General features: G+C 38.7%; 1 long non-coding RNA gene across 1 annotated transcript in view; it reads left to right on the forward strand.

Moving 5' to 3' along the window:
- The first annotated feature begins 466 nt into the window (after positions 1-466).
- The window catches only part of LOC139125666 (uncharacterized), a 91,996-nt gene continuing 64,636 nt past the window's right edge, over positions 467-27,826 (forward strand). Inside the window, exon 1 of the long non-coding RNA XR_011550328.1 lies at positions 467-588. This is a non-coding gene — a long non-coding RNA (uncharacterized lncRNA). The remainder of the gene's footprint in view (positions 589-27,826) is intronic.

Raw genomic sequence — 27,826 nt, forward strand, 5'->3', positions numbered from 1 at the left:
ACTTGCGAGTACATATATATATATATATATATATATATATATATATATATATATATATATATATATATATATATTATATATATATATATATATATATATATATATATTGCTTATGGATACTCTGCTGTGCCGTGTATGTTATATGTCATTTAATGCTAATGTTATATAATTATATTTTCTGATGCCTTATTAAATTCCACAGTACCACAGTCAATCTCAGAAGTTCCAGTTGAATACATTATCATAGGGGTATTCTGTGGCATTTTAGTTGTGGCAATTATTGTGTTGGCAATACTAATAAGAAGAAATATATATATATATATATATATATATATATATATATATATTATATATATATATATATATTGCTTATTGCTTATGGATACTCTGCTGTGCCGTGTATGTTATATGTCATTTAATGCTAATGTTATATAATTATATTTTCTGATGCCATATTAAATTCCACAGTACCACAGTCAATCTCAGAAGTTCCAGTTGAATACATTATCATAGGGGTATTCTGTGGCATTTTAGTTGTGGCAATTATTGTGTTGGCAATACTAATAAGAAGAAATTGTCTGCAAGCAAGTAAGTAGATCCTATCATGTAATTCTCTTTTAACAATAAAATCACACTAGTTATCCACTTTTGCATAAAAAACATTGTAATATACATCAATATACAAGTAATATTCCGATTGGAAGAGAGCTCATTTCACTGGATGCTGAAATACTGCTTTAGCGGCGCTGAAGTAGGCTGCTTAACAGCATACAGCATAAATGGGGTTGGCATTTAGCTAGCAGGGAAATAAACTTAACTCAATGGTTGAATATTTTGTAAACACACGTGTAGAATTTTCATCTTTCTTTCAGAAATGCCTCCATGTACTTTTGGCACTGCCATTTATTTATACAAATTACTTTTTGTCATCTGCTAAAATTCTCCATTTTATTTGTGTTGTAGCTTCTGATATATTTGATATTTAGTCAATTGGTTTCAAAGGATGCCCTAAAAATCAAATTGTTAACAAATTAGTGATGACAATTAACTTTAATGATGCTGCTTGTTATTGGTGGAAAATGTACAAAAAACAGTTTTACCTGACTGTGGTGGGGTTTGTTGCTATCAACTTGCATTTCTCTATTGTATTATTGAGGTATCATTGTCACTTTAAGTCCTAAATGCAGAAAAACAGACATCAATGAGAAATACCATACACCATTTGAAATTCAGCGTCTGAGACCGAACAGCTTTATAAGTTGGGATTATGCTGACAACATGTGCAGACAGTATCAAATGGTAACACATGCATTACGTTCATTAACATAGCATTTTCTTCACATTACATTCGAAGCAAACATTAACTTGATAAAATGACCTGCTACAGACACAAAGAATGGGTCCAGAGTAAACCAAAAAAACAAATAGCATCAATGACCATTTGCTCACATTTGATTTTGATGATATGATGATACTGTTATGTAGTTATTTCCCCCACACTCATGAGCTGAGTTTAATTAGTCTAGAACATTCTCAAGGTCACTGTCCTTCATGACCTCACAACCTTGAATTCAATTAGTCATGTTTGGAATGTTCTTGAAATTTAATTAGTTGTGTGAGAGAGATAATTTTAGAGCAGTAATTAGCATGTCAATAAAAGTTCTAGATTGTTCTTATATGCTCTTATATAACCACATGAGTATAAATAGGGGACCGGCACAGCTTGCAGTCAGAAATTCCACGCTGGATTTATACTGGGGACTTTGTGCAACGTCAAGCCTGCAAGCCAAAGGACTGTTCATTCATCTGACTTACTGATACAACTCTGACACTGGAGCTTTGCTGTCCCAGCTGCAATAAGTCGCCTGTATGAAATTATTACAAAAATAAACTAAACTAATCGCCAAGTTAAGGGACAGACTACAAACTGTAAAAGTGTTGTTTTATATGGAAACTGCTGAGTTCACTTTTTGTTCGTTTTCTCTCACGTAAAAAAAAATTGGGGGCTTGTCCGGGAGACTAGCATTTTGAGCCGGTTGACAACATTTTGCCAGCCTTTTCCAAACTACTCTATATTGTGAACTCAGCAAAATTTAATCATGGTGGAAAATAAACCAGACAAATTTATGGAGGACCTTGATCAGGACGCATTTATTCCCTCAGAAAAGACAACCTCATTGCACTGGCCAATTTGAGGAATCCACCTTGAAAGATTATGAGCCTGAGTCTACCTTTCAACTCACAAAACTAGAAATACAGGCAAATTTGGAGCTTAAGAACTACAATTACAAATAACAGAAAGACACGAAAAATTACAAATGGAAGAAAGACAAAGAGAAAAAGAATTAAAATTACAAGAGTGTCAATTACAGGTAGAAATGATACATTTAGAGCTTGGGCAGTCAGGGAAATTCTTTGCTTCATTCACTTGTCAGTAGAGCTGGCTTCAGATTATGATTCTGTGAAGGAATTATTACTCAAGGGCTATTAGTTGGTGCCTGAAGCTTACCCAGGCCTAGGTAAGAAATATTAGCAAAGCGTACGGTCCATATCGTCAGGATGGAATTCTAGATAGCTAAGCTACGAAGTCCCACCTATGAGATGTAAAACACAGATAGTTGATGACAAAATCTAGGTTGTCAAGACGCAATTTTGACGATTTTTCCGTCATACATGCCGTTTCAACATGGCGGCCTAAGATAACGTCGATGCGAAGGCAGCAGTCGTGGTAAGTTTTTACCGTTATTTTTAGTTTTGAAGTGAGAAATCGTAAAAAAATGTATCGCCTTCCGGGTCAAATATCATGGAAAATGCCCTCGTGAAGTATTTTTGTCGAACGTTTGGTATTTTTAGAGAAGATAGATGTTAATTGCGGACTGCTGTGGGTCTACCAGCAGATCTGTGCGATTTTGCAAATACTAATAGGAAATAGAGCAAACTTTGCATGAGTACCATTTAATAAGCTAGACCCTGCACATACGGTAATCTCAAAGATCAGATGGTAGAAGTCGCATGTTGTATACGACCAAGTCACGAGTTGAGATCTTAAATTGCACTGCACTGCACCATACCGTGTACCATACTTGTACTGATACGCACGTGGTTTTCTATGGATATCGCACAGATCAGCTTAGCAGACCCACAGCAGTCCGCAATTAACATCTATCTTATCTAAAAATACCAAACGTTCGACAAAAATACTTCACGAGGGCATTTTCCATGATATTTGACCCGGAAGGCGATACATTTTTTCACGATTTCTCACTTCAAAACTAAAAATAACGGTAAAAACTTACCACGACTGCTGCCTTCGCATCGACGTTATCCTAGGCCGCCATGTTGAAACGGCATGTATGACGGGAAAAATCGTCAAAATTGCGTCTTGACAACCTAGATTTTGTCATCAACTATCTGTGTTTTACATCTCATAGGTGGGACTTCGTAGCTTAGCTATCTAGAATTCCATCCTGACGATATGGACCGTACGCTTTGCTAATATTTCTACCTAGGCCTGTTACCGGCAGAAATTCAGTGATTGTGAGAAAGCAAACGACCATACTTATGTGTCTGATTATGGTATAATACCATAATCAAGGTTAATGCCAAGATGACCATGCCTCTTACCTTTCTACGCCTGCCTATCTGCTCGGCTCTGTCCCTAACCGTTTGCTTTTCCACAGGCTCACTCCTCTCATTTTCTTGACCTCTGACTTTTATTTTTCTCTCCTTTGTGGCACATGCCTTTGTTCCCTTATCTCTGAATGTAGTCTGTTCACGCCTTGACCTCTGACCTCCACGCTTCCCAGGCACTATAAGCCTTTCCATTCCTTCTCTCCCAGTGCTTTGCCTTATCCCATGCTTACCCTTTATGTCCCTCAGCTCTGTCACCTTCCACTCATGCCTTCCCCTCGTGTTCATATGACCTCTGACTTTTAGTTCTCGTCCCCCTTGCAGCTTATGCCTTTGTCTTCCCTTACCTCTGTTTATATTTCGCACATGCCTTGACCTCTGACTTTCACTACCCCTTCAGCTTTATATTCAGCTCACTCGCCCTCCTATTTCAATCCACCACTGCTTGCTGCCACAGAGCACATCGCTACGCTTTCTCGATCTTCCGGTACGTTCGATTCAGTCCAGATTCACGTCGCGACCAAGATGCCTCCAGCACGACCAAAGAGATCTGCCCACAGACCAGCCCGTCTCCAAAACTGTGTCACGAACACCTCAGCCCAAAGAGGTCGCAGTGGTAGAACCATGGCAAGCACCAGGGGTCGGTCCCAGAAAACATCGGCTCCAGCCAGCTCCGCTGCTCAGCGCACAATCACCACAGCAGACATCAAAGCTATAGTATCCCGATTACGATCCACAGATCCCGACGCCATACAGGTTACCGACCACGCCGAACAGACTGGTCCGGCCAAATCCACCTCTCATTACAGACCGTCAGCCAGAGCACTATCACCGGCGTCCACCGTTCCCGAAAGCTCTGATCAAACACAGCAGTTTCTTAGTCCTATCACAGAAACTCCGCTCACAAATAACATGCCCTGCTTTACCGCAGCTACGAACTTAAACCCTATCACCGTACCACATCCGGCTACAGAGGGCGCACACACTTCCGGATCCATTCGACCAAACATGGCTCCTCCATCAAACATGGCGCAACACACGAGTGCACAGCACGGCGTTTCTCAAAGTCGCATCCAAGTGCCTCCTAACGTTCCTCCACCAGACCGGCACCTCCCCTACATTGAGCAACATATGCTAGCAAGCCTATCCAATCGAGGTAAGTACATCAAACTCTCAGACCTTCACCCTGATAACCTACGACCAAATTCACTCAAATCTATCAACACATGTATATCACTGGATCTAGAGAATCCCTCCTTGCCACCGTTGTATCACAGCCAACCCGGAAGTCCATAAACACTCTCAGCAGCTGGTTAGCTACATTCAGGACTTTTGATCAATGCTTACCGAGCGTACTTTTTTCCTGAGGAAGCAATCCATCTGATCAATTACATGCGCTTCATTGGTATGAAGTCAGACTCCTACAAACCAGAGGCGTGGCTCTCATATGACAAGGCATTTCGGCTAGACGCTTCCAGGTACCCCGACCTTAGAAGCTGGAGCAGCCCAGACCCAGCGCACGACTATACCTTCTTCCAACGAAATCCCCATTTATTACTGCCACTTTGCTACGAATGCAACAACAGAGGCCATACCAGACCTGACTGCCCTCTAGCATCTAAACGTCAACTATCTTCCAAACCAACCAACTCACAACCACACGACGGTGCAGCTTACGAGAGAGTCTACAACCAGATTTGTAAGGACTACAACCGCGGCATTTGCAGAACACCTTGCTCCAGAGGTAGAATCCATGCCTGCAGCATCTACCATGCAAACGACCACATCGCCACCTACCATCAAGCCCAACCACAACAACAGCACCAATCTCGACAGCCCTTTCGTACCAACTAACAACCAACACCACAGCCCTTTTGACCAGCTGATCAAAACCCAAGACAAGTATCAAAACAACATTTCCAACAACACCTCTCAGAACTGAGGCCTTCGCCAGGGAACTCCACAACCACCCAGATAAACAATTTGGCAACGCAATCATTAGCGTACAAGACCATAAAGCTGTACCTGGGTGCGGTATTACGAATGAATACCGAAGCGGGCTACGGAGAACTAACGGACAAACCTTTATTACATGGAGCTCTCCAAGGTATCAAACGACAGCTAGGCGACCAGTCTCGACGAAGACTCCCCATCACCATTGATATCATGCGGACTCTAAAACACGCCCTACGGACATCCCGCGAATACAACAAACAAGACACCTTAATGCTATGGTCAGCCTTCACCATCGCCTTCTTCGGATTTCTACGAATCAGTGAATTTGCGTCTCCCACCAATACAACTTACGATGTCAACCGCACGCTAATGCCATCCGATGTTACGTGCTCCCTAGTCGTCAACATCAATATAAAGGCCACAAAAAAACGATCCCTACCGGCGTGGTCAGCAGATCAGCATCGCCCCATCAGGATCATCCATCTGTGCCGTAAGGGCATATCGCAACTACCTCGCAGCATGGAGACAACCAAGCCCACGCAAACCACTGTTCACTTTCACTGATGGCACCTACCTGACACGACAAACCCTGACAAGTGTCATCCGCTGCCTCCTACGACGAGCTGGGATACGTAACGCTAACCAATACTCCACCCACAGCTTCCGTTCTGGCACTGCCACGACCGCCGCCGATGCAAATCTTCCAGACTGGCTAATCAAAACCCTCGGCCGTTGGCGAAGTGACGCATACCAAGTTTAAATCCGCACACCAGAAGACATTATCCACGCAGTACCAAAAATCCTTACCATGTGCTAACGGACTCATTCATTGAACTCAAACCCACTTTGTCATTGCCGCACTCCCAGACTTTCTCCTTTTTATTGCTAGTAGTCATATACTGACCAGGTTTCACATACTTTTATTTTTGTGCTTTACACGTTACAAGGACTCATGAACTTGTGCTCTGATCCTGGAACACTAGACCACAGACATTTCCGTTTCGACCATTTTTTCTCTGATTTGTATTTCATTATACCCACTCATTATGAAAACTAGCCGTATTGCATGACATTGATCCTGCCAAGTAAAATTCTCTGCCAGTACTTGTTTTATCATCTGACAATCGTTCAGTCAATTCCACCTTTTGCAGTGTCTGCAACACTTGTGACTTTCAGTCACTCCCACCTCTACGTCTCGGTGTACTTGCCTTGCCTTCTCTGCCATTCTTAATTTGGGGGATATGCTGACCAGAGCACACGTGTCCCACTCAAGCACCAGCGCCTACACCATGAGGGAGTCAATCAAACATGTCTCCCATCATGGGGTCTTGGTTGCCATGACGCTGCTTGTGGGGCTTCTGTGTTCGGCAGGTATACTCAGGTAACACGCCATCACCTCATGATGCTACCTGAAAGCAGGGTTTCATCATGAGGGAGACCGAGGCTAAGACGCCTGCTTGTCATACCTAGATTCCCTCGACCTTTAACGGCATTACTTGTCTCTGTGTCATCATTCAGCATTAAGTTGAATTTGCTCAAAAGAACAACTGTTTGATCGTTGGTGTTCTTCTGAGAAAATCTGTAAGGATCATGGAAAATTACGTCAACTCATATTAATTGAGGAATTTAAAAGGTGCATTCGGAGTATCATCAAGACATTTATCAATGAACAAAAGGCTGATACATCGGAGGTTGCTGCACGTTTGGCTGATGATTCATTGACCCATAGAACCTCATTTGTCAGCAAACCATCCCAGTCCCTTTCATACCGAAACAATGCAGGGGAATTTAACTCCTCAATCTCATCTAAGAATTTCTAAGGAGAGTAGAAAATCAAATGACAACAGTTTACAGAATTCAACTAACACTCCCACATCATCAGATCCCAAGTCTCAATCTCTTTCTGACAAACAATTTTGTACACTTTCTTGTAATTATTGTAAGAAAGATGGCCATTTAATGTCAGATTGTTTGAAATTGAAAAGAAAACGTGAAGGTCATAGTGGTCAAAGTTGATCTAAGCCCACCAGATTTTTCTTCATAATCTCAATTAGGGTCTAATGATGTGTGTAACACATTTTCTGAGGTTAAACCCCTCTTATCGCCAATTAATGAGGTCAAAGTCAATTCTTCTCAAAATTGCATTATGGGTATTTTAAAACCATTTATTCACGATGGTTTCATATCACTTTCAAGTAATTTGTCTTCCGCTACCCCTGTCAAAATTTTCAGAGATACCGGGACGTCCGAGTATCTTTTGTTGGCAGATACCCTACCATTTTCTGAAAAGTTATTTTCAGGTTGTAAAGTTCTCATTAATGCGTAGATTGTCATGACTACATTCCTCTTCCTCTCCATAATGTCTATTTGTCTTCGGATTTTGTTTCTGGAACTGTGACTTCAGGTATTAAGCCTTTTTTGCCTTTTGAAGGGATTCACCTTCTCCTTTGAAATGGAGCTATGTAAGCGGACAAAAACTTGGCCCATTTGCCAAGCACATGGGTCTATGATTGCATGAACGACCGTACTCTATGCATTGGGAAGATATTCATGTTGCAGTCTGCCCGAAAAAAACAAACCCGAGGATGTTTAGGCGATAACAAAGTTGGTGACTCAGTTGAATAAAACAAAACTAAACTTTCAGACATCATATTTTATCTTGGCGTACACTTGTCAATACGCGACCATACGCAGATCGCCCATATTCTCCATAAAGCTAGTCATAACAATTCTGCGACAAATCTGTGATGTTTTCCTGTGAACATTCTTGAACCCGTAGCCGCGACCATTGTTTTTTATGTGTTCCGTGCTTGATGATTGGTAGAATGTATCAAAATTTGAAGACACACGTGACTGAATCCTGTGATTGTTAGACAATTGACGGTCCAAGGACCAAGCTAGGGAGCATCTTGCATGCTTTCTAACAATGAGCCGCGTGTTTCCATATCTATATACCATACGAAATCCGGCTTTGACCAATGTTCCTGTCCTGTTTCGGAGGATAACTTTCGAGCTGCGTAACCAATGTTGAGGTTCAGATATCCGAATATCTTTCAATGTGTAAAATACAGGCACCACCACCATACTTAAAATTGGGCTTACAACTTTCACTGATGCCACAAAAGGGGACATGATATTCTCAGTGTCAGTAGAGAACATTTTGATAATAATATACAAAAAAGAAATATTGTCCTCAGGCTTAAGGGACTGGTGTTATAAGATGAAGGGGAGGGCTTTGTTTATAATGTGTAATATACAGGCACCACCACCATACTTAAAATTGGGCTAACAACTTTCACTGATGCCACATAGGGGGACATGGTATTCTCAGTGTCAGTAGGGTACACTTTGATAATAATATACAAAAAAAAGAAATATTGTCCTCAGGCTTAAGGGAATGATGTTATAAGACGAAGGGGGAAGGGGTTCTGTGTACAATGTATAATATACAGGCACCTCCACCATACTGAAGACATGGCTTATAACTGTAACTGATGCCACGAAGGGGACATGATATTCTCAGTGTCAGTAGAAAACACTTTGATAATAATATACAAAAAGGAAATATTGTCCTCAGGCTTAAGGGACTGGTGTTATAAGACGAAGGGGGGAGGGGGCTCTGTGTACAATATATAATATACAGGCACCCCCACCATACTGAAGATATGGCTTATAACTTTAACTGATATTCTCAGTGTCAGTAGAGAACACTTTGATAAAAAGATGCAAAAAATAAATATTATAGTCAGCCTTAAGGGACTGATGTTATAGGGCGAAGGGGGAGGGCTTTGTGTATAATGTATAATATACAGGCACCACCACCATACTAAAAATTGGGCTTACAACTTTCACTGACGCCACAAAGAGGGACATGATATTCTCAGTGTTAGTAGAGAACACTTTGATAATAATATGCAAAAAATAAGTTATCGTCGTCAGGGTTAAGGGAGTTATGTTATAGCACCAAGGGGGAGGGCTTTGTGTCTAATGTATAATATACAGGCAAATGGTTATGATTGTCGAATATACACCATTTTCAATGCAATTAGTGTCATCACAGGAAGACTGTATGACATTATTGACAGTATTACAGTTAGAAGATGGGTGTCGACGCTAGTAATACGTCAATATGATCATATTTTTAAGTCCCTTAATCTATATCCAAAGAGCCATACCACAACCAATAAATTATGCGATATGTACACGATACTGACGGAGCTATTTCGTGTAGGAGAAGAGCCCAGAATTATAAATAGGCCCTAAGGAAATAATTCACCTGTTGTAAAGAAGACCTTGTGCTGAATAGAAATTTGTCTGTTTGTCATGCAACAATACGTCAAGGGAAGTTATCGTATGCAGAGGAGAGTATATGTTGTTCATGCAGAGAAGCTAAGATGTCATATTAGTTGTGTTTCGTTGAATCTCAACAATTCACCAGTGTATTACAAATGTATGTTATGTACTTGTCAATATTTTTGATGTAGCAAATGTAAATAGTAATATAGAGCAGCGTAATCAAACTTATTACATTAGTTAGAGTACTGTAGCCAGTCTCCATGTGAGAGCATGAAAACATACATTAAACTGATTCTGTATAAACTAATGCATAACTGTGCATTACATGTATGCACTATGTGTACATCTGTATTTTTCATAAAAAAACGAGAGACCACAACATTGTGACAATGTTGTGACTGTTATTTATATTAAGTACAAATAATGTAAATCTTTGTATGCGCATACACAAAATTTATAAGTAGGTATTCCAAGCGAAATTTTAAAATCACTAAATTGCTTTTTTGATGCATTTTCCAAAGAGTGCTTTGGAAATGATGAAAAATACTTTTTATTGGTCAAAATCGGTTCAGTCATTCAAAAGTTATGAAGATTTTTGTGTATGTAAAACCTCGCGGCCGAAGGTCATAGTATTGGAAAAAAGTTAAAATTGATGAAATCATAGATTTTAATAGGCTTGTTTTCCCTGAAATACATGACTCTGTAACAAATGTGATGCTAAAAGTATTTAAAAGTAAATTCTTTTTACAAAATAATTTAATCTTTGACCAAAGGAAATTTACTTTTTGATGTAAACATATGCAAATATGGCAGTTTGTCCAATTCTGCATCACGGAAAATTTATAAAATGACTGAAAAATACAAATTTTGGCAGATTTACAGTCATTCTGATGCAAAATAATTGGTGAACTTACAAAGCATTCTTTTTTTTTTTTTTTTTTTTTTTTTTTAACGTTTTTATTGGAGTTATCAAAAATTTTCAAATACATGTCTCATTAAATCTGAGAAAAAAAAAGACAATACAGAAATCAATAAAGTAGTGATCATACATCATTATTGTGTAAGTCTGTTGTGCTAGGGTCTTGGTGGATATTAGTACTGTAATTCTCCACTTTTTATTATGGGCAAAAATTTTGTCTTTTCTCAAGGCAATGTGATACTCAGTTTTTTGTATAGAGTTCACAAATCTTTTGTATGCTGTAAAGTTAGGCAAGGTCTTTTTACAACGACAAATATAAATGTACCTTTTACCAATAAGCAGTAGGAAATTCACAATACTAGAAAGTTTGGGATCACCTAGTATGATCTGCCATATTTTGGTCTTACTCTCAATTTTAACTTTTGTCCCCATAACATGAAAAATGCTTCCCAAAATAGTTGCACATGTTGACAATCATGTAAAATATGGAGTAAAGTTTCTTCTTTGTTCTTGCAGAAAGAACAAAGAGCATTATCAACTGTGGGTATGTTCATTTTACTCAGTCTAGCATTCGTATACAGGATATTGTGTAAAATTTTCTACATTTCCTACCATTGTGTACCTGGCAACCTTATCTGGACCTTTCCATAGAAATTGAAATAACATTTTGTTAATTCTTTTAGTTTGTTTTTAGGAACCATAGTCATACTCATAATATATTGAATTTGGGACAGGGCTAATGATTTAATTATCTGAATTTTACCCAGTAAGGTGAGATCTCTAGTTTTCCACATGTTTAAGGTAGTTTGTAGTTTTTCTATTGGTCCAACAGTATTCAGCTTGCCAGCTATCTCATGGTCGTGTGATACATAAACACCAACAATTTTTATAGGGCCTTTTGGCCATTTTACCCGGAGGGGAGTTTTCTTCGATTTTTTCATAGTACCTAGCCACATGGCTTCAGACTTATCATAGTTGATCTTCAGACCAGAAACTTTATGGAATTTTTCAAGAAGACCAAAGAGATGTTTTGCAGATTTTATGTCATGCAAGAAACATGTCAAGTCATCTGCGAATGTAGCATTTTTTATCTGTTGATTATTTATATTTATACCTCTGATATTGTTATTGTTACGAATTGAAATCAAAAACAATTCCGAACTCAGAATAAAGAGAGCCGGAGAAATACAGTCTCCTTGTCTGACACCTCTGCCCAATGAGAAGTACCCAGTAGATGTACCTCTATTCATTACACAACTGGAGATGTTTCTGTACAGTGATTTTATCCATTTTATGAAACTTTCTCCAAAATTAAAAGACTTCAATGAATTTATCAAAAATTTCCATTCCAGACTATCAAATGCTTTCTCGAAATCTATAGTTAGTAGAAGTCCGGGTAGTTTCCTCTCATCTGTATATGTCATAATACTTTCAACCAGTCTTATCACATCCCCAATGTATCTATTTTTAACAAATGCAGACTGTGTCTCGTGAATTATTTTTGGTAACACTTTATGTAATCTTTTAGCCAAACATTTTGTAGCAATTTTATAGTCTGCATTGAGTAATGACACTGGCCTCCAATTTTTTATATATCTACGATCTTTTCCTTTTTTCTCCAAGAGAATGATCACTCCTTGTCTTTGTGATGTAGAGAATTCCCCTTTTTGATAACTGTCATTTAAGGCATTCACTAAGTGATTGCAAGTAGAGGCCAAAATTGTCTATAAAAGTCTGCCGTGAGACCATCATTGCCTGGCGTTTTATTGTTGGGCATTTCTTTCAAAGCTATCCATGCTTCATCTAAAGTAATCAAACCTTCACAAAGATCAGACTCTTCCTGAGAAAGTTTTGGAATATTTGGATTGTTTAGAAACAGATCCTCAATTTCTGCAGTAGCAGTGGGGTCACCAGTCTGCGATCTAGATGTGTATAATTCTTTATAAAAACAACATTTCACTGTTTATGGTTTTAATATCGTTCAGAGGTGTATCATCTTCCATGGAAAACAACTTATTTATTTCAGATTTTTTCCATGTGCCCTCTCCAACCCTAGGAAGTATTTGTTACTTTTTTCCCCATACTCATACCAGTTACATTGGGATCTAATTATGCACCCTTCAATAATATGATCCAACTCAGTCTGGAGGTCATCCTGTGTGCTTTGATATTGATCAGTAGTATCATCAGTGGGGTTTGTTGCCAAGGTTTCTGCCAGCTTTTTCAATTTTTGTTCAAGATGAAAGATTTTTGCTTTCTTTCTCTTGCTTTCTTTTTGCTAAACTTCATAGTCATTTCTTAATTTTAAATTTAACCCAATCCCACTTTGTTCCCAGGTCAACGATTTCTTGATCATTCACCCACTGAGGAAAATTCTCTTCTATTAGTTTTATGTAGTCTGCATCTCTCAGCAAGCTATTATTGAATTTCCAGTAAGATGGACCTCTTTGGATTTCTTCCTTTGTAATGTCAACACAATGGCTGAATGGTCCGAGAAAACACAGGGCTCAATTGTGGCATTACTTATCACTGATTGCAAGCTATCATTAATAAGAAAATAATCTAGTCTACTCTGAACTAGAGTAGGGTTGAAACGTTTCCATGTGTAGGCTTTTTTGTGGGGTTTAAAACTCTCCAAATGTCAATCAAATCAAATGCCTCTAGGATTTCCTCCAATGCTTTCATTGAATCATTCCAGGGAGTGGGATTCCCTCCATATCTGTCAAGATTGATATCTCGTACAAGATTATGGTCCCCTCCCCAAATGATAACACTCTCTGGATCTGTAATAAAATCCTTTAGTTGTGTGAAAAGTGCACCCAAGAAGGCAATGTGACTTGTCTGGTCATTAGGTGCGTAAGAATTAATCAGTATGTGGTGTTTTTCATCTATAACAGCATCGATAATAAGAAATCTCCCCTCTGGGTCTGAATAAAGTTTATGTATATCAAAATTAATATTCCTAAAGATCGTAATAACTCCCTGCTGAGATTTGTACCATGTGAGAACTCCATATGTCCCCGCAATTGACTGGACCAGCGTTTCACAGTTTTACATGTGCTATGGGTTTCTTGAAACATTATTATGTTGGCATTACTGTCTCTCACCCATTTAAATACCTTTTCCGTTTTTTGTACCCACCGAGGCCCCTAGCATTCAATGATATTACTTTGATTTTAGACATACCAAATCTAGTTTTGTTTCTTTCATGTTTTCCCAGATTTTAGTATTCATAACTCCTTTTTTGTCATAAAAACAGAACAAACACAAAACAGGACTAAACGGACAAACATAAATCAGATAAATACCTGACAAAACTACATTAGAAAAACAACACAAAGTGTCTGTGGTTGATGGTACCACAGACGTGACCCATAAACACCTTTGGGTCTATATACCATGTCTCAGACACAGGCTCCTACCCTGATCATCATTACAATAGTAAAATTTTGTAAAAAACAGCAATAATAAGAAACTCTTTCAATAACAGTTTAACCTCGATTAGAAAATCTGCGTGCATCGTTTTAAAGGTTGTATTCGACCGGACGGCGTCGATCGAAAGACGAGCAAATAAATAGGAAACCGAAAGCGTTAACAACAGTTGGGTTTCCACACATTCTTTTCAAAGTTACATAATCTGTTGAGCAGCTACAGTGTAAACTACACAAACTACGCAATACTTTCCTGAAGTATCACTTTCATGTTCTGGCGCAAACTATTCAGTTCATGTTGTAAATCAGATGCAAACAGTCAGTTCTACATTTCTGCTCCGCGGCGCTGTAGTTCAATCGTATTGCTGACCGTTGATATAGAGTTTGCCGTTTACGAATCTTGGCCTTTTACCTTGTTCATAGGCTTTTTTCATCACTTCTCCTAGTTCACACTTTCGCTTGTAGTCAGAGGGGCACAGATCCTCCGTGACAAAAATGCCTGATCCTTCGAGTGCACGTCTTGCTTTCATCAACACCTTCAGTCGCTCTGGGCGCTTCATGAACTTTACGATGATGTGGCTCGGTTGACCAGCACCTCTCCTACTGTTTGCTGTTGCCTTTCCTGTGCGCGCTCGGTGTGCGTTTTCCAACATGGCGGTGGCGTTTTCGAATCCAAGTTTATCTTCAAGTAGATCTGCTAATATTTGTGTACAGTTCTCTCCCTCTCTCTCTTGTATCCCTCCAAAGCGGAGATTGAAACTTCTGGAGTACCTCTGCAAACGGATATTTTCTTCAGTGGTTGTTTTTAGCTTGGAGTCAAGAGCCTGGATAATGAGTTCGAGATCGTTGATGCGTTTCTCTGTGACCACGTGGTCGTTCTTCAATTCGTCGATGTCCTTGGCCGAGTGCTCTAATGACTTTTCAAAGTTATCTTGTTTTTCCTCGATACTTACAAGTCTTTCTCTGAAGTGTTTCTGTTCATTTGCGACTTTATCTATCTTTTCTTCCATCCTTTGGAGGGTGGCCTTGACGAACTGTTCGAATTCACCTTTGCTGTGGTCGTGCATCTTGTCGGTTGTTCTCGACTGCTCTTCGTCCTCCGTCCGATCCGAATTATCCTGTTGGTGGTCACGTGCTCTGGCAGTGGCATGGCTGTTGAAGTTGAGAGTCTTCTGTTGAGTTGTCTTTGTGCTCTCTTTACCTGATTTCCTTTCGGTGGCATGGTTTTCACTCCTTCAGTCGATGCTTGCTACTTTTATATGTCCTTTAGTGGTAAAACTGTTCTGGATAATACTGGTTGTGCTGTATATTTTACTGGGTATTTCGGAGCAACACGATCAGTGGTGCACGCTCATGTCGGTGACCCCTGACCTCTACAAAGCATTCTTAATCTATATGCAGTGCTACTGAAGTGTAATTAAAAAAAGGGAAAGTTCATGCAGGAAATGTAATTAGATAGTCAGAAATGTAGTGTTAAGTTTGACTTTACTGCAAAATTGTGCCTTTGCGGGCCACCAAAACATAGGGTAAAATATGAAAATTAGCTATGTTTGGTAAAGTCTACTCAAGAGCATTGATGTTTAAAAAGTACAACCAAAGCATATCAGCAAAGAAAAAACAATTTTTCAACAAGTTTCAATATAAATATGGTAAACTTACTTCCAGATCACTGTAATTTGACCAAAAATGTCACTTTGTACAAAAAATGACATTCACATCGGATGATGAAATATGAAAAGTTACCATGTACAAATGTATACGCAATGTCTGAGCAAGTATTTTATAGTGTCAAACCATCTTTTCTGGGTTTTTATCTCTAGAAAACCCTTTGTTATGAGCACCAATGAACATTCAGCAACAAAACTACTCTAAATGATAAAAAGTGAGTGACAGAAAACCATTTATGCAAATTTCTCGCTTTGAATGAGTCGCCACTGGCCCTGAGATCGAGAGCCTGCATGAATGTACTTTTGTTGGTTAACCACCGGCTACGAAAATTAGGAAATTTTTGAAAATTCATGAAGTTCATAGCAAAATTTTGATGAAGGAATATCTACTTTATTGAAAATAACCTATACCAAGTGTTTCCATGGCAACCATTCTTTTAATTAAATTTTTAGTTATCAACAAATTCCTTCGGTATGCCAATACAGCTCGTCTCAGAACCAGACATACTTATATACACACATGATTTGGCAACACCCTGAAAATTAAATAATTTTCAACAGCTCTGATTTACATTTTCATAATTTCCTAAACATTTCTTGTTTTTTATTAACGCCTCCAATTATATAATTAGATATTACTGTACCTTTAGAATATGTGAGGTTTTAATCTTACCATGATCCACAATACTTTTTGGTTGTTGGAAACATTCAAATTGAAAGTAAGTGGAATTTGAAAACTGTTGATGAAATGCTTTTAATTATTCTATGTGAAGTACTAGTTTCGATTGCAGATACTACAACAGAAGAGTTCAACACTGCCAAGATACGAGTACAGCACACTGAATTTTGAACTTCAGAGTTATGAAAATGACTGAAGTGTGTCGCAATAAAGTTTCTTTATAAATCAATCGTTTCATTCTTTTCAGAGATTGTAGAGACTAAGGACTATTAAAGGATATTAGTAACTTTCAACCAGGAAAAAATACCAATACGTGGAAAGGATCAAAAACAATCAAAACAAATCAACTTATTTATTTCGTTACATATTACAAAACCGGAAAGTAATAATTCTCATTTAAGTGATTAGGGCTAATTTTATACTTGTTGATGTTTGATGATGGAAAGGAACAGAATCATTATAAAAAATAGCGTCAATGACACTTAGCTCCCATCCTGGACTATTTAGTGTTTGTTCTCTGGTCAGATATTTGAACATGTGTGAAAGGGATAAAGTGCATGAAGTGAAAATACTTAAATGGAATGTACTGGAGACAGTGAAATATGTTTAATGTAATTATTCAGAATATAAAATGGAAAAAATACAGAATTGGATATATCGAATACTGTGATACAACCATTAACTCAACAAGTCATTTACAATGACATAGTCCCCACTTGTAATAGGAGTATTAGTCTTGATGGGGCAGGAAAATGTGGTCATTAAGAAGTATCACTGGGGTGTATATGTTGAGATCTATGGGCACATAGGTCTATGTTGTTGTTCCCAATTTGAAACACATGAGGCATGTCTAAGTTATGGTTCTAAATCGGGAAAAAAGATAAGACCTCTAGCAGTATTGGCCAGCCAAGAAATACATATGCGCATTATAAATGAGGTACAAGATGTGACATCTTAAGGTCTAATATCCTATCAAAATTGGAGGGTATAGAACTTGTGGTTACTGAAATATGCATATATATGTATAATCAAGGTCAAAGGTCATCGAGGTCACATGACATTTTGAAAAAAAAATTATATTGCTAATTAATCCCTATATGCCAAAAAATCAGATCTCTAGCTCTATTCGCTTGCCCAGAATTAGATGTGTACATAATTAATGAGGTAAAGCGTGTGTTGTCATAAGGTCTCCCATCCTACTAAATACAAAGGACATAGCACTTGTGGTTACTTATTTATTGACATAAACATATTTTAGGTAAAAGGTCATCGAGGTCACATGACATTTGGTCAAAAAATTTCTCTCCTATAGTTATCCCTATATACCAAAAATCAGACATCCAGCTCTATTGGCTCGCTCAGAATGAGATATGCGCATAATTATTGAGGTACAGTATGTGGCGTCATAAGGTGTCCAATCATACCAAACATGAAGGGTGTAGCACTTGTGGTTACTGAGTTATGGAAAAATATGTATATTTGAGGTCAAAGGTCACCGAGGTCACGTGACATTTTGTCAAAAAAAATTGTTTTGCTAAGTTATCCCTATATACCAAAATCAGACCTCTAGCTCTATTGGCTCGCTCAAAATTAGATATGTGCATAATTAATGAGGTACAATATGTGGCGTCATAAGGTGTCCCATCATACCATACATGAAGGCTAGAGCACTTGTGGTTACTGAGTTATGGACAAATATGTATATTTGAGGTCAAAGGTCACCGAGGTCACGTGACATTTTGTCAAAAAATTGTATTGCTAAGTAAGTTATCCCTATATACCAAAAATCAGACCTCTAGCTCTATTGGCTCGCTCAAAATTAGATATGCACATAATTAATGAGGTACAATATGTGGCGTCATAAGGTCTCCCATCATACCATACATGAAGGCTGTAGCACTTGTGGTTACTGAGTTATGGACAAATATGTATATTTGAGGTCAAAGGTCACCGAGGTCACGTGACATTTTGTCAAAAAAATTGTATTGCTCAGTTATCCCTATATACCAAAAATCAGACCTCTAGCTCTATTGGCTCGCTCAAAATTAGATATGCGCATAATTAATGAGGTACAATATGTGGCGTCATAAGGTGTCCCATCATACCATACATGAAGGGTGTAGCACTTGTGGTTACTGAGTTATGGACAAATATGTATATTTGAGGTCAAAGGTCACCAAGGTCACGTGACATTTTGTCAAAAAAATTGTTTTGCTAAGTTATCCCTATATACCAAAAATCAGACCTCCAGCTCTATTGGCTCGCTCAAAATTAGATATGTGCATAATTAATGAGGTACAATATGTGGCGTCATAAGGTGTCCCATCATACCATACATGAAGGCTGTAGCACTTGTGGTTACTGAGTTATGGACAAATATGTATATTTGAGGTCAAAGGTCACCGAGGTCACGTGACATTTTGTCAAAAAAATTGTTTTGCTAAGTTATCCCTATATACCAAAAATCAGACCTCTAGCTCTATTGGCTCGCTCAAAATTAGATATGTGCATAATTAATGAGGTACAATATGTGGCGTCACAAGCTGTCCCATCATACCATATATGAAGGGTGGTAGCACTTGTGGTTACTGAGTTATGGACAAATATGTATATTTGAGATCAAAGGTCATCAAGGTCACATGACATTTTGTCAAAATATCCGAGATATCTGCGTGAACGGATGGACTCACGGATGGACGAACAGACGGACATGACCCAATCTATAAGCTCACTGGACTTCATCCATGGGGACTAAAAATTGTGTCACTGCATCCTTTTTGCAATATGAATACGATGAGAAACTAAATTTTATTTTTTGTGGCCTTATACATGGGAGTCTATGGAGATCTGCCTTATACATGGGAGTCTATGGACGTGTAAACTAAAAATATGCAAATTTCACGACGATTTGCCCAAATTTCGGAAAGGTCACTCCTATGCACTTCCATACCAAGTTTCAAATCAATCGGACTTGTGGTTTCAGAGCAGGAGATTTTTTGACCAAAAATGGGAGAAAATTACAAAAAAATTCATGAAAAATAGCAAGTCCAGATACTGACCCAAGATGTGCACAATCATTTCATGTCAGCCCAAAGTACTTACATAATAATTTTCATGTAATCTGCTCAGTGGTTATTGAGTTTTTTCAATTTTGACTGTTTTTACATTTTTTCACTTAATTTGCATATTTTTGGCAATGACAACTTCATTTGAACAAAATCTCATCTACAGCCCATCATCCATGTACACACCAAATATCAAGATGAAATGTACAGCGGTTTTGGAGTTTTTGATGTTGACGGACAGACATACAGACATACAGACATACAGATATACAGACATACATACATACAGACATTTCCCTAGCCTATAAGAATAGCTTCCATTGCCATATATACATATGGCTATGGGAGCTAAAAACTACGAATGAACCTCAATTGCAACAAAGTTCCAAGCATAACATTCCACTATGGTTCAGAATGTTAATATACAAAGTTCACTCAAAATGTACTTTGAAAACGATAGTATTTTGACAGCCGTACCGGCAGCTGTCTGAGTCTTACTAAAGTTTGTTGAAAAATAGTACTAAATATCGTTGTTTTCAGGTCAACAAGTGATTGAAAAAAAATGTGTCATGAAATGGTAAAACAACAACTGATAAATAAGTAATTTTTCTCGAGAGTGTCTTGAAACGCCTCGCCTGAAAGAAAATTTCATCCCAATGTTTGACAGAAACTGACTGCGTTTTTCGAGCGCCGCTGCAGCTATGAACAATAGGTCTGGGGAATCCCCGCGAAAATCGCTCACACTCGTCCAAAACATTGATCGTTCGCTTTTGAGCTGCATGATTCACCTTGTCAAAAATATTTTTATTTTGTAGATACTTAATTTAATTTCTTATTTTTTTCTTTCGTTTGTTAATTAAAAGTCATTATAATGTCTTTAGATGCTTTAGAAAAATTCAAAACCCGCTAAAAAAGCGACTATTTGGCCAAAATTCAAACGAAAAACACGAAAATAAAGGTCGAATCATGGGCTATCTATCTATGAATACTTTCAGTGTCTTACGCTCAGGCTCAACTGCGATAGAACGCTGTGTATGCACAGGCTCAGTGGGCTAAAAATAGCGAGTTGAAAACATGGCCGCCGCTCTCGCTGATGCACGATTTTTGCATCGAAATTTTTCACTCATTTTCGTTCGTATGACTTTGAAACTCCAGGAAACGATTGAGAAGAAAGGGGACCTTGAAGTATTGAGGTATTTGCTGGTAATTTGCCAAATTAAACGAGAAAAAATGCTTCGAAAATTCCCACATGCTTACACACTGAGCGCTTTCAGAAGCCGTAGCATGTTCGTGTGGTATACCTATTATAAGTCCCTTCATTTAGGTCACTTTACACATAGAGAAGGTGACAACCTTTTGCCAAGAACATATATCCCAGAATCGTAAAAAACCATACTTCCGCATTCGTAAATTTCACATATTGATCTCTAATACCTCTGTATATACCATCTTATCCGTCAGATTATAACTGCAAGTCATTTGCCACCTACAGTCTTGCTAATATATAGTGGGCACAATATTTCATTCCTGCCTATTGTTATCAACACGATCTCCAACATAACTTTGAATATCATGTTCTTCAGGGCATTGATAGAAAGTTATTGCTCTCTTTGGTCTGGCAATTGTATATCATGCATTGTCCCTCACATCAGAGGACAATGTTTCGTTTTGGAATCTTGTTATTAAAGTGTTCTCTACTTAAACATTAAAGATCATTTCCCCGTTATCGCATCAAAGATTGTTATAGGCCCCACGATCTGTATGGTGCTAGAACTTTTACATATTGCATTGTATGTAGCCCCACCTCTTTCGTCCTGCACCATAAGTCCATTAAGCATGAGGACAAAATTTTTCTTGTGCAAGTTGGAATCAACCTTTTCTTTACTGACACTGTCAACATCATGTCCCCCTTCATGGCATAATTTATAGTTTATGGGCGCCGCAATTAGCATGGTGGTGGTTCCTAAATATTAGACATAATACACGAATACCTCCCCCTTTGTCCAATAAGATAAGTCCCTTAAGCCTGATGACAATAATTTAACTTTGCACAGTTCCCTATTAAAACTGTGAATATCAGGTCCCCCTTCGTGGCATAAATGAAAGATATCGGTCCCATCCTTAGCATTGTGTGGTGCCTGTATATTATACATTATGCACTAAGCCCTCCCCTTTCGCCTGACAACATAATTGCATTCAGCCTGAGGACAGAAAATATCTTAACTTTGAATATTTCTATCAAACAGTTCCCTACTGACACTGAGAATTCATGTCTCCCTTCGAGGTATATTTAAAGTTATAGGTCCTGTCTTCAGCATTGCAGTGGAGCCAGTATATTACACACTATGCACTTAGCCCTCCCCCTTCGTCACGTAAGATAAGTCCCTTAAGTGTGAGCACAATATTTCATTTTTGAAACTTTTATCAATATGTTCTCTACTGAAACTGAGAACATCATGTCCCCTTCATGGCATAACTGAAAAATAATCGCAACCATACCAATCCCTAATCCAATAACACTAGGTCAGAACCTGTAAGACAACAGTTGTAAGCATAGACACAAAACACCACAGAACAGACAGCTAATAGACGGTACACAAACAAAGTCAAATTCATGAAAGAAAGATATATGGACCTCTGGCCAAAAGACCAAGAAGTGATGTCAGGTGAAAGTTATAGGTCCTGCCTTCAGTATGGATGTGCTTCTTCAATATTATATATTATAAACATAGCCCTCCCCTTCGTCCTATAAGATATGTCCCTTAAGCGTGAGCACAATATTTCTATATTGAATATTGTTATCAATATGTTCTTTACTGACACTGAGAATATCATGTCCCCCTTTGAGGCATCAGTGAAAGTTATAGGCGTTGTCTTGAGCATTCTGGTAATGCCTGTATATTGTACATTATACACCAAGCCTCCCTTCGCCCTATAACATCAGTCCCATAAGGTTGACTACAATATTTCCTTTTTGCATCTTTTCATCAAAGTGTTCTCTACTGACACTGAGAATATCATGTCCCTTCATGGCATCAGTTGAAGTTATAAGCCATGTCTTCACTATGGCGGAGGTGCCTGTATATTATACATTGTACACAGAGGCCCCCCCCCCTTGTCCTATAAGATAGGTCCCTTCAGCGTGAGCACAATATTTCTGTATTGAATATTGTTATCAAAGTGTTCTCTACTGACACTGAGAATATCATGTCCCCTTCGTGGCATCAGTTACAGTTATAAGCCATGTCTTCAGTATGGTGGAGGTGCCTGTATATTATACATTGTACACAGAACCCCTTCCCCCTTGTCATATAACATCATTCCCTTAAGCCTGAGCAAAGGGTGCTCAGGCTCCGATGATGATGAGTTTGTTTTTTATTATTGTTGTTGTTGTTGTTGATAGTATTTGCAGAAAAGAACTAAGTATGCGCTGCGAAATTCAATACAGCCTAACTATACATGTGCGTTGCAGCCTAAACTATGCGTTGCAAATTCAATACAGCCTAACTATACATGTGCGTTGCAAATTCAATACAGCCTAACTATACATGTGCGTTGTTGCCTAACTATACATGTGCATTGCAAATTCAATACAGCCTAACATTACCCAAGGGTTGTCACTTCATTGCCACACACTTTTTTTCAATCGCCAAAAATGCACCTAGCAAGCATCGAAATCGGTAAAATTCGACGTAGGGTCAAAGCACATTAGTCCTTCTCAATCATACTCAGACATTTTTACTTCTTGCCGATGAAAAGTCGACAAATCGGCAGGTTTTTCAATGCATCTAGTCGTCTCTTGATTCCAGATTTAAAAGGCCCCGCGAAAGATCTAGTCACGTGGGCGCATTTCAAATCGAACCAATAGCAGAGCTGGATGGGCCCAGCGTGAAAACCCGGCAGTAACGTAAGTTTCTTATGTCTTTTGAAGACTATGGGTGACACTGTCTGCGTTCGTCTGCGTATGAAATTCTGGTAACTTTAACAGTTCCAGTTCACCCATAGCAAGAGAACGTTCTTTCCAAAGACGTGAGAAACTTACGTTACTGCCGGGTTTTCACGTCGGGCCCATTCGTTCAGTACGTGCTCTGCTATTGGTTCAATTGAATGCGCCCACGTGACTAGATCTTTCGCGGGGCCTTTTAAATCTGGAATCAAGAGACGACTAGATGCATTGAAAAACCTGCCGATTTGTCGACTTTTCATCGGCAAGAAGTAAAAATGTCTGAGTATGATTGAGAAGGACTAATGTGCTTTGACCCTACGTCGAATTTTACCGATTTCGATGCTTGCTAGGTGCATTTTGGCGATTGAAAAAAAGTGTGTGGCAATGAAGTGACAACCCTTGGGTAATGTTAGGCTGTATTGAATTTGCAACGCACATGTAAGTTAGGCAACAACGCACATGTATAGTTAGGCTGTATAGAATTGCAACGCACATGTATAGTTAGGCTGTATTGAATTTGCAACGCATAGTTTAGTTAGGCTGCAACGCACATGTATAGTTAGGCTGTATTGAATTTCGCAGCGCATACTTTGTTCTTTTCTGCAAATACTATCAACAACAACAACAACAATAATAAAAACAACAACATCATCATCATCGGAGCCTGAGGACCCTTTGGCTGAGGACAATATTTCTTTTTTGTATATCATTATCAAAGTGGTCTCTACTGACACTGAGAATATCATGTCCCCCTTTGTGGCATCAGTGAAAGTTATAGGCGCTGTCTTGAGCATTTTGGTAATGCCTGTATATTGTACATTATACACAAAGCCCTCCCCCTTCGCCCTATAACATCAGTCCCTCAGGGTTGACTACAATATTTCTTTTTTGCATCTTTTCATCAAAGTGTTCTCTACTGACACTGAGAATATCATGTCCCTTCGTGGCATCAGTTAAAGTTATAAGCCATGTCTTCACTATGGTGGAGGTGCCTGTGCCTGTATATATACATTGTACACAGAGCCCCCCCCCTTCGTCTAATAACACCAGTCCCTTAAGCCTAAGGACAAGATTTCTTTTTTGTATATTATTATCAAAGTGTTCTCTACTGACACTAGGAATATCATGTCCCCTTCGTGGCTTACGTGAAAGTTATAGGTCCTGCCTCAGTATGGATGTGAAGCCTCTATATCACACATTATACGCAAAGCCCTCCCCCTTCGTCCTATAAGATAAGTCCCTTAGCATGAGTACAATATTTCACTTTGAATCTTGTTATCAATATGTTCTCTTCTGACACTGAGAATATCATGTTCCCCTTCGTGGCCTAAATGAAAGGTATGGGTCCTGCCGTCAGTATGGATGTGCTGCCTCTATGTTATACACTGTACACAAAGCCCTCCCCCTTCGTCTTATAAGATAAGACGAAGTGTTTGATCCCCAGTGTTTGATCTAGAGTGCGCCATTGCGCATTTTGCGCAAAAAAATCAGCTATGGCGCTATTTTCACAGGCCATGGCGCCATTTCAGGCGCAATATTTCAAGACCGGCGCCTGATAGTTTGTTTCTGCCAGGCCACTATGTTTTACGCCCCTGCTCTACGACAACACGAGGATTTACCGTAACGTGGTATATATCAATCACGACTTTTTGCGACAATGACGTAAGTTGGCATGATGTCTTTGATGGGACGTGTGCAGAAGGCCATGCGTAGCTCTATGCCAGGGTACGATGCCAGCGGTACGATGGTTACTATGCCGTGGCTATTAATCTGTAAAGCTGTCGGGTTGTCTCCTCACCCACGCCCGACGATGAAGGAGGTACAACGATGGAAGTGTCAGAAACTGACACGCAGACCGATGCTGCCGGTTCGCAACACAACCGCACCCCGCAGGTGAATACAATTTTGGGAATTTTACCTTTGACTTCGATATGTAAGGCTACCATATGTAAGCTTAGACTGTAGTACGTTATGATCAAATAGCAAGCAATGCTTATACGGTATAACTATTTTACATGATGGAGTGGCCGGGACTGGTATTCAGTGCATGGTGTCGTGGACGCTAATTCTGACATTTCTTGGGTGATCAAAATATCCGAGTGACAGGGAATTGTTATGTTTGTAAACTGGCTGCAAGTTTCCGAGGACAAGTCACTTGTTTATTTATTCGTTTGGTAGTGATTCGCATACCAGCGTGGTAGCCACGTGGGGTTTCCAGTCGTACAAAAACGGTTTAGATATTTCATATTTCTGTCATCAAACAAATAGAGAAGAGAGTGAGTGTTTTTGTCTCAGTTTAATTTTTCTCTAGTATACGTAAATCTAGTATTTTACAGGTTTGATAATTTATTTTTTTCAACTTATTTACGTGAACCCCCAAATTTTATTTTAGTCCTTTACTCTAAACTTGAAATTTTGAAGAAATATAAGATAAAGGACACACTCTCAAATCTAAGTTTATTATTTCTCTGGATACCAAAATCTAGTATTTAACATTTTTAATAGTTTATTTTTAATTTATTTACCCTCTCTTTTTATTTTATTCCTTTACTATTTACTTGAAATTGATTCAGAAATGGTACATGTTAGGGTGAAATTTTTATTAAAATCAGATTTGGCATTTCAGTGTTTACAGCTCAATAAAAAAAATCATATTTTCTTCTCTCAGGTGAAGTGGCTGTCACAATGGCACTGGCTGTACTATGGACATGATGAATGGTAGCTGATGGTACATGTCTGCAATAAAACATATGCATAATCATCAGTATGTATTGAGTTGAGAAAATGGTCAAAATTTGAAAAAAAAAACGAATAAAAGTGTGTTATTAAATGTTGACTCACCTGTACGTCTGTCTTTTTGAAGAGATCCTTCTTGTGGGTGAACTGCCAGTCACTGCAGTAACTTCATATTATTTGATTAAAGGGACAGTAGCTGTCACTTTTAATAGGCTGCTTTCAGTGTTTTTATTCTGAGTATCAAAATGTTTTTCTTAAAAAATCAAGTTTGTCAACAAAGTCTGTGTATCCACTCTATTTCTAGCAGTGGTATTGTTGACAATTGAATCCAAATTAAATTGTGAACAATAAGGGTTTACTTTACAACTAAAACATAAATAACTAAAACGTAGTTGACAAACTGAATGCTAGTGAAATAACTTCAAGCTCAATAGAAAACTTCCATTGTTGGATGACACACAGAAAGAAAAATATCAACAGTTGCAGCTACTGCACCTTTTTGTCAATTCCTTTAGCACGCAGTGGAATCTGTCTTTGCAAATGTTGCCTGACAACCCAATCTGTCCATTATAAGCCTTTTAAAAACAATTAATTGCAATTTGAATTTGATTAATAATTCTGGGGGACCACTTTTTATCCGCTGGTTGGGATCAACAAGGGCCCTCTTTAAAAATTGCAAGGGGCCCAGCATGGCCCCCTTTTTTTGCCAATGGCCCCCTTTTTTCAAGGGAGTGGGCCCACGATGGCCCCTATTTTGAAGTCCTAATCAAACACTGAGTCCCATAGCAGTGAGCACAGTATTCTGTATTGAATCTTGTTATCAATCTGTTTTCTACTGACACTGAGCATATCATGTCCAGCTTCATGGCATCAGTGAAAGTTATGGGTCCCATCTTCAGCAATGTGGTGGTGCCTGTATATTATACATTATGCACTAAGCCACCCTTCATCCTATAAGATAAGTCCCTTAAGCGAGAGTACAATATTTCACTTTTAAATCTTGTTATCAATATGTTCTCTTCTGACACTGAGAATATCTTGTCCCCTTCATGGCATAACTGAAAGTTATAGGTCCTGCCTTCAGTATGGATGTGCTTCCTCTATATTATACATTATACACATAGCCCTCCCCTTCGTCCTATAAGATAAGTCCCTTAAGCGTGAGCACAATATTTCATTGTATAAACTTGTCATCAATATGTTCTCTTCTGACACTGAGAGTATCAAGTTCCCCTTCGTGGCCTAAGTGAAAGTTATAGGTCCTGCCGTCAGTATGGATGTGCTGTCTCTATATTATACATTATACACATAGCCCTCCCCTTCGTCCTATAAGATAAGTCCCTTAAGCGTGAGCACAGTATTTCTGTATTGAATCTTGTAACCAATATGGTCTCTACTTACACTGAGCATATCATGTCCAGCTTCAGGGCATCAGTGAAAGTTATAGGTCCATCTTCAGCAATGTGGTGGTGCCTGTATATACGTATATTCAACCCTTCCC

The sequence above is a fragment of the Ptychodera flava genome (genome assembly GCF_041260155.1).
Source record: "Ptychodera flava strain L36383 chromosome 3 unlocalized genomic scaffold, AS_Pfla_20210202 Scaffold_25__1_contigs__length_14229661_pilon, whole genome shotgun sequence".
Classification (NCBI taxonomy): domain Eukaryota; kingdom Metazoa; phylum Hemichordata; class Enteropneusta; family Ptychoderidae; genus Ptychodera; species Ptychodera flava.